Below are 7747 nucleotides of genomic sequence, written 5' to 3'. Positions count from 1 at the left end.
TAAGCATACCTGGTTTTCTATGAAAATGGACCCCAGAAGAACAGAAAACTAATTATTATTTATGTAGAATAATAATCTTGCAAAAAACAAACATGAAAATGAGATACTCTGACACTGTTGCAAAAAAAGGGGTATATAAATAGCTTTGGTGTTATGGTAAGGCTTCTCTGCATGGGAAGTGGTTCTTTCTCCTTGTTCTGGAGTGGTTATCACTGTTGCATTTTGTGAAGAATTGTATTAGTGTTGTATGTGAAACAGTGTGGGTCAAGTCTGGCCCGCTACAGCTTACCTCATGGTGACTTGTGCAGTAAAAAGCAGCCTTTCTGGTTAAAATAAAAATGAACTCTTAACAAAGATGCATGCAACTGAGAGCCATGGTTATGCAGTTATCTCCAGAGTTTCTGCTTTCTCTCATCTCTTGTCAAAATTGTTACCTTTTCTATTTAAGCTTATCCTCTGCTTAGAGAGAATGTCCTTGTTTTCAAACTACAAGGAACATGGTGACTCTCTTGCCCAGGGCCATACAGCAAGTTACTCAGCACTAGAGCTGGTTAGAAATTTTTAGATCAAAATCAGAGGATTTATTTTGTTTGTTTGCTTTTGTTTGGTGCTCTTGTAGTCTTAGGTGAATGTGAGAGAAGACCCCACTACAGAAAATCCCAATGGTTAGGGCACTGTCCTAGGAAAAGAGAAATCTAGGATAGTCCTTGCTTTCCCAGGTTCAAATCAGGATCTTAATCTGGACCTGCTGGAAAAGAGGATCATGTTGTACAAATTGCAGAGTTCAGTTTAAGTTTCAGTTGTTGATGATTATTCTTATTAGGAGAACTGGGAATTATAGCCTTCTGCTGGTGAAAAGGGTACCTACTAGAAATAGAGATTAGTGCAATAAACAAGCTGTGGACATCTTAGAATTTATTTATAGGATCTTCCAAAGAACATAATGCTTACTTAAAGTATTCAGAAGTGTGATGTCAGTTTCCTTGCTGTTTTCCAGTCCCCCCTTTTTTTTTTTTAATAGCCCAGGTAGCCTACATTTCAGTGGGCAACAGACTAGGCTGTTGCACAACACCCTTTCCCATTTCCATAGCTAGCATTTTTCCACCTCTTTCTGTATCCCTTCTATTCTTAGAAAAATTCCATGGTAGATTCCGTTGTTCACGATAGCATCTGTGTGGAAAAGCCTTTTCTTATCCTAGGCATTCGGATCTTTAGGTAGAGATTTGTTTGTATCATTGTCATTTCTGTAACCCAGTTCTCAGGAGATGCCTGGGTCCCTGGGCTACCATACATCTTTTTCCTGTTGTACCTTAAATTCTCAAAGGCTATATTGCCCTTTTAGGTCTGGTGGGAGGTTGGAGCACCCTAATTTATACTGAATGAGAACAGCAAATAAAATTCTGGACCATGTAGTATACTACTGCCTGCATTAATTCGGCTGTGCTATCACTTATGCCTGTATCCGGAATGAGCTGCTAGGGGATTGAGGAAAGTGGCCATAGGTGAAGTATTAGAAGTGAAAGGTAGCAGAGAGAGGCTGATGTGGAACAGGCCAAGAGGCCTGTATATTCTCTAATGATGAGAGAAAATAATAAATCTAAGGGGAGAAGAAACTGCTCTTCTTTTTACATCTGTTAAATCAAGTATTAAAGTATGAAAACATGCTGTACATTTTTACACTTAATATTACTTGCTTGTGCCAAAAGTCAGTCTAGGCACATACATTTTTGTAGGGTTTTTTTGTTGTTTGTTTTTTAAGAGATGCCCAGTACCAGCATGTGTTATTTGTTGGTATAGAAACTGTGTGTCCACTTTTGTGATGTCATTGAAGTAGCTACTTTCAGATGAATTATGTAGTCTGTAGGGAATGAGCAGAAGAATCTAAGCCATGTGAATCTCTCTCCTTCCTTTATTAATACCTCCTGATAAGCTGAGCTATTCAGGTAATTTATTGAAGCAGCTGAGGATGCTTCAGTTTTGGTACGCTACCTAAAATCTCCCCCCTCCCTTCTCTTTTTACTTTGCTCCCACTGTTACAAGAAGCAGCAATGCCAAGAGAAGGTTGGGGCTTGAAGTGCAGAGTGAGGCTCTGTGGCCTTGATTTTGGCAGAGCTCAAATTAGATAGTTTTAATTATTTCTTCCAGAACTTAAATTACATTGTTGAGCTCTCTTTTCTATCCCTCTTTCCTTTTATCTTTTCTCTAGTATTACAAGATCTTTTCTTTAGTAAATATTGTTCTTTGTAGTCTGGATAATGGGACAGTGTTTCCAGTAGCAACTGGTCCTGTTTAGGCAGGGAAGAATTGGAAATGCAAATTTTCTGTGCTATGTTGGAGTGTTCCTAGGTAAACTGTATCCTGGAAAAGTTTGCACAAGACTTGCTGTTTAGGTTCAGATTTGGGCAGTGTAATTATAGTGATCTGAATAGTTGCATCTAGACAACTGAAGAGGCCAGGAGCAGTTTCTTAGCTCTGCAGCTAAGTGACACGGCCTGATTGGCATCCAAGTGCCTAATCTGTTTATTCCTTCCCTTTTCCTCTTTCCCTACAGGATAGCCGTAGCCAAACTATGCATTAAGGACAGTTACTGGTACACTTGGACCCCTTATGTTTTACCTGGGCACCGTCTGGGAGGGTGCTAGTTGTTGTGGGCCACCATGAAGGTAGGGAGTATGCCAGCAAATAATCAAGATGATACAAGCTACTATTCAAACTTGTAACATGCCCTTGTTTTATTTACTGTTGTAGATGTAGTCAGCAAGATTGCTTTGTTAGGTTGAGAGCCTGCTCAGTGTGAACATGGGTGATGGATAACAGCTTGTGGGAGGGAGAAACTGATATGCTTAAAAATGGGATTTAGGTGGAATCTAAGTGTCTCAAGCCTAAAACAGTGATGCAGAAAACGTATGTTCCAATGGCTGTAAATTTCATCAGATGTCCACATTCACTCTGTGCCAGTACTGTTTAGACTTCAGAGTCCAAATTGGAGGCAGCAGGTGGTTTGTCAGTGTCCTGCCCAGTATGCCTACAGCACGTGTACCTACAGAAGGTTGGGGGCCAGAGGCAGCTATGTAGGACTTAGTGATCATAGAAACAAGCACTGACTGGGACAGACCAGAAAGAAAATAAGAAAAGCATTATATACTGAAACAAAATTCTTTTATTTCAGTGCAGTACAAAGAAACAGGAGTTACTTTGCTTTGAATGAAAATATTTAAACTAAAAAATGAAGCAGATGAAATACATTCTGCGTGATACTATGAATCCTTGGATATCAAAGCAGTGAAAAATGATGGCTCTGATGCTGCAGCATTAAAATCAATATTTACATAGCTTTAATGCATTACTTTTTCTTGATTTAGTATTTGCATCATTGGTAACTTAGTTTGCAGCAGTATAATATATTACCCACTTTCAAACACTGACAGTGCCTTAGCCACAAGTCCTTCAGCCAGTGACTTCTTCACGTTTAAAATGCACTGGTACAACAGCAGCATTCTTCTGTACCAAGCCACCTCCCAAAAGCCCCAGCAAAAACCCTGTTAGCCTCTTTTTCTTCCAAAAGAATGAATCAGCTCAAGTCAGTCAGGTACATTGAACTTTGGTTACGTTTAGTAACTCTGTAAACAGTGGGCCCAGTTTATGATAACGTAATATGAACTCATTGTATTAAGGTTATGAGAATGTATTGTTAAAAAAAGATTGCTACATTGCCTGTCAGCCTGCAGCACCAAACACAATAGCTGCTCAGTTTTAGACTCTTTAAATTAGAGCATTAGTTTTCAAATTGAATCAGGATGGGTCTCATCTGTTCTCCTAATAAAGGTAGGATGAGTTAAATCTTCAAAGGTATCAAAGCTTACTGACATAGTGATTTGCAGCAGAGTTGATGATAGCCCCATTTACAGACTCAGTGATTTTACAAATAAACATTAATTACACAGGTATTGCTGTGAACCAAGCACTTTGTCTAAAGGAAGCACATTTCTTGCCAAGTTTAAAAGTCTTTACATAAGAACATCTTTTTATAATGGATTTGAATGGTTGCTGTGTAAGTTATTAAAATCATGTGTCTTCCTGGTTGCACTTTATACTAACACAAAAAATGGATAAACATGCAGTAAAATGTAGCATCATTAGAAAATAATGTGTAAAAAAACATTAGATATCTCATATTAAAGCATTTACACTGCATAGGCATTCATATAAGGATATAGTATAATAAAACTCATCAAATATACAAGCATGCAGCAGTTACCTTATATTCACAGTTCTAGAAATGACCACACATTGATTTCCTCAAATATAAATTGAGTTATCCAAAATAGATTTTACAGCCACTCTCCTTTGCAGTGGCAAACTATGTTCTCATGTGTGCATTGCAGAAACTGACCTATATAACAGGCCTAAGCTATGCCACTGTACTGTATGCATCTGTGATAAATACTGTGTTTTGAAGTAGGAAGGACAATGAGAAGTTACCCACACCTCTCATAGTAGAGCTTGGAGACTACACAATGCTCAATAAATAAACAAAATATATAGCATATTTACTGTATTCTCCTTGGAGAGTAACACTGCAACCTTGCCACATATCTAGCTACTGCATAAGCTGGCCATGCAGTTTTCAAAACAAGTTTAGACAGATTTTTCTATTTGATATTTTACTCCATCAGAGCAAGTAAACTTATAAAGTACATATCATTTTTGCCCTGGATACTTTACAAAGGACTCCTGCTATTTTTAGATTGGGGGGGGGGGAGGGGGGAAACAATGCAATGCCAAAGTCACACCCACAGATTTAAAACAAAATATGTTTGCAGAGAAGCTTTCTTTTCTTAATTTACTCTCAGAAAGTGGTGATGTGATATATATATAGTGGTGAGTTTAGCTGTCTGGCTGTCACAAGATAGAAGTACCTAGGTTAGACCCTTCTGTGGCCAAGTGCCCCCTGGAGGGCAAAGTTGAGGTCGTGTGGCTTGAAGAAGTCAGTAGTTTTGACTTGCTTGTCATTGCCTAACTTGGCAGGTTAACCTGGTGTGTGTGACTCCAGGACAGCAGCGAGCAAATTTTTTTGAGGCAAGGCTTGCGATAAAGTTGTGGGTTGCTTGCAAAATTGGGCTGTAGGTTCTGATTCTGGTTTTGGACATCCCAAGGTGAAGTGGGATTGAGAATTATGACTTAAAACCCATTTCAGGTATTCCTTCCCCCTTTCAAGTGTTTTTTCCAGTACTGCCTGTTTTCTGCTTTTTCCCTGGTTGCCCTTGTTTTCATATATAACAAGTTTTTTTGGTGCCTTCTAATAGCATGTGTTTGCTTTCTTTTTCTGGGCACTTCAAGTAAAGCTAGCAGAAGTAACCCTGTAGCACATCACAACACCAAAGATGCAAGCTACAGGTTCACTTGCAGGGTGTCCCTGTGTACAAAGGAGCAAGGGATTCCCACAGAAACAGCGTGTAGGAAACAGCTCAAAAAGGAAAAGAACCAGATGAGTTGGGGGGGAGGGTAACGGAAACATTTGATAATGAAAAAAGTGTGTTTATGTGAAGAAGTGAGGAAAGGAAAGAGGGAGTGAGGAAAGGGAAGAGGGAGAATTGAGTTCAGACAGAGAAAGGTTGCTCCTTGGTTTTGTAAAAGTGAGCTTTGGCAAATGTGTGAATGAAGGTGCGTGGACTGCTTTGGTATGTGCTGTCAGAAAGTTATGAACAGAATGTTAATGCACTCTATGCTGTGGCCAGAAGTTTACCTCTGTAGGTCATTATTTTGAGTCTGTTCACGTGTGCATGTTCACCTTTTCTAGCAAAGGACATGTGGACTTTTGCAGTAAGTAATGTAATAACTATCATTATTTTGTTAGTCTTATTTAATTGTAGGACAACTGTGGAGCAAGTCATTGTATTAGAGATGTTTTTAGCTCTTCTGACACAGATACTCACTTTTCCTCTGAGGATGTGTTTCTGTGCATGTATGGAGAGCCTCAGCTCCATATCTGGAATCTGATATAAGGACTTTGGAATGTGAGATGGATGTGGGGGCATCTGAGCGCTTTTATTTTATCAACTGACACTTGGAAAATGGGCTTACAATCTGTTTTAGTTGGCTGCTTGCTGTAACAAATGTTGCTTTCTGCTGTTCTTCAGACTTGTTCACAAAGATCTGTATGTTGGCATCTGAATATACAGATGTTGTGAGAAGTGGCTATTTTTTTAATGATTACTTGGCAACAGAATCTGTAAATATACAGAGAGTCCTTTTTCTTGCCTAACTTTTAAGCTGAATGCGTCCATAGATGGACATAAGACTTCGTGTCCAAACCTACTTTGCACAGCATATCAAAACTGCTGGTTCACAGACTGTCTACTGCATCTCTGTTATATTAAGAGCAACAGTTTAGATATGGGGATTGTCCTCATACATAACAGTTGGCATTTTTATTTATAAATTTCAACTTCATTAATTTGAGGTAATTGCCTCCCCTTTTTTTTCTGATTTTTGTGTGTGCTCACTCTCTCTCACTCTCTTGCTCTCTCGTGCTGTGTGAGTGTGTGTGTGTGTACATACGTATATATTTATATTTGTTGGTAAAAATGAGTACATGCTCTGTTATTTGATCTTGATTTATTACGCACTTTAATATTTACACTAGACTCTTTGGGTCCCTGTCTGAATCTGCCATTTATTTTTCTCTCCACAGGCCTAAGTCTTAACTATTCTGGGAGTTTTCTTAAAATGAAAGATTCAAGAGATTGCTAAAAGCAGATGTCACAGCTACTTTGAGTAGAGGAGGGAGGAGGAAGAGGAGCTCTCCTGAGAAGGCTGACAGTTTGTTACAAAGAAACTGGTACTAGGCTGAGGCCAAAGTTTCCACAGGTATGCACCACCTTTCGAGAATTACTGGGAGTTGCATGTATAGGATCTTTGCTTTTTCTGGAAACGTTACCAACTTCTGCTTGTAGTAGAAGTCTAGGTTACTCCTTGGACAGGGGGGAAAGTACATTTCTCACTTTTCCCTGCCTTTCCCCTGCCAGTGAAGAAATTAATTTAATTCTCAAGGAGGAGGAGCGTGGTTAGTGGGGTGTTTATCCTCTCACCTCTTCATGCTGAAGTTACCTGCACATTGCAGTCATTACAAATCTGGTTGTATGGTTAAAAATGGTTAACATTAGACTAAATGATGCAACCAGAAGAGGTATTTATATCAGCAGAAGGAACCCCACCTCATTTTAAATTTGCTAAACTTTTTTTTTTTTCTGTCTTCTGTATCCCTTATTCTGACTTCTGCATATAGGTCTCACCAGGTGAAGAGTTATGTTAGGCACCTTCATGGTGTGTGTGAACTCCTTTATTATGCTTTCTTGAGTATCACATTAGGTAAGGGATTTCTGAGAGGGCAAAAGCTTGTTGAGCAGCCAGCAGGTTTCATAAGAAACAAATAAAACTTTTTTCTTTTGTTTTCTGTGTTCCTCAGGCAATGACAAGTGAAAACCTGGAATGGGTTGCTGAAGAAGCAGAAGACAGCAAGAGGGCAAGCAAGATTAGGAGATTGGCTCCCTGACCTTTAGAAAGAAGCAGCTGTCACTTCTAGGAAACATCCTGCTTTTCTGCCAAGTTTAAGTTTCAAGAAAAACACAAATACAGGTAGAGTGTCCTTTGAAGAAATACAAATGCAGAATAATGTGCAATAACTGAATACTGAGCAAATCCACTTCAAAACATTTGTTAGCAAGTCAGTCATTAAAACCTAGTT

The 7747-nt window shown here is 39.0% G+C and overlaps 1 long non-coding RNA gene across 1 annotated transcript; it reads left to right on the top strand.

Moving 5' to 3' along the window:
- Positions 1–3148: 3148 nt before the first annotated feature.
- LOC106485507 (uncharacterized) lies at positions 3149–7747 on the top strand. Its single transcript, XR_001292732.2, has 3 exons — positions 3149–5823; positions 6695–6870; positions 7469–7747. It is a non-coding gene; the product is annotated as an uncharacterized lncRNA (long non-coding RNA).

This window comes from Apteryx mantelli, chromosome 3, assembly GCF_036417845.1.
Source record: "Apteryx mantelli isolate bAptMan1 chromosome 3, bAptMan1.hap1, whole genome shotgun sequence".
In the NCBI taxonomy this organism is placed as follows: domain Eukaryota; kingdom Metazoa; phylum Chordata; class Aves; order Apterygiformes; family Apterygidae; genus Apteryx; species Apteryx mantelli.
This window is presented reverse-complemented; position numbering and strand designations above follow the sequence as displayed.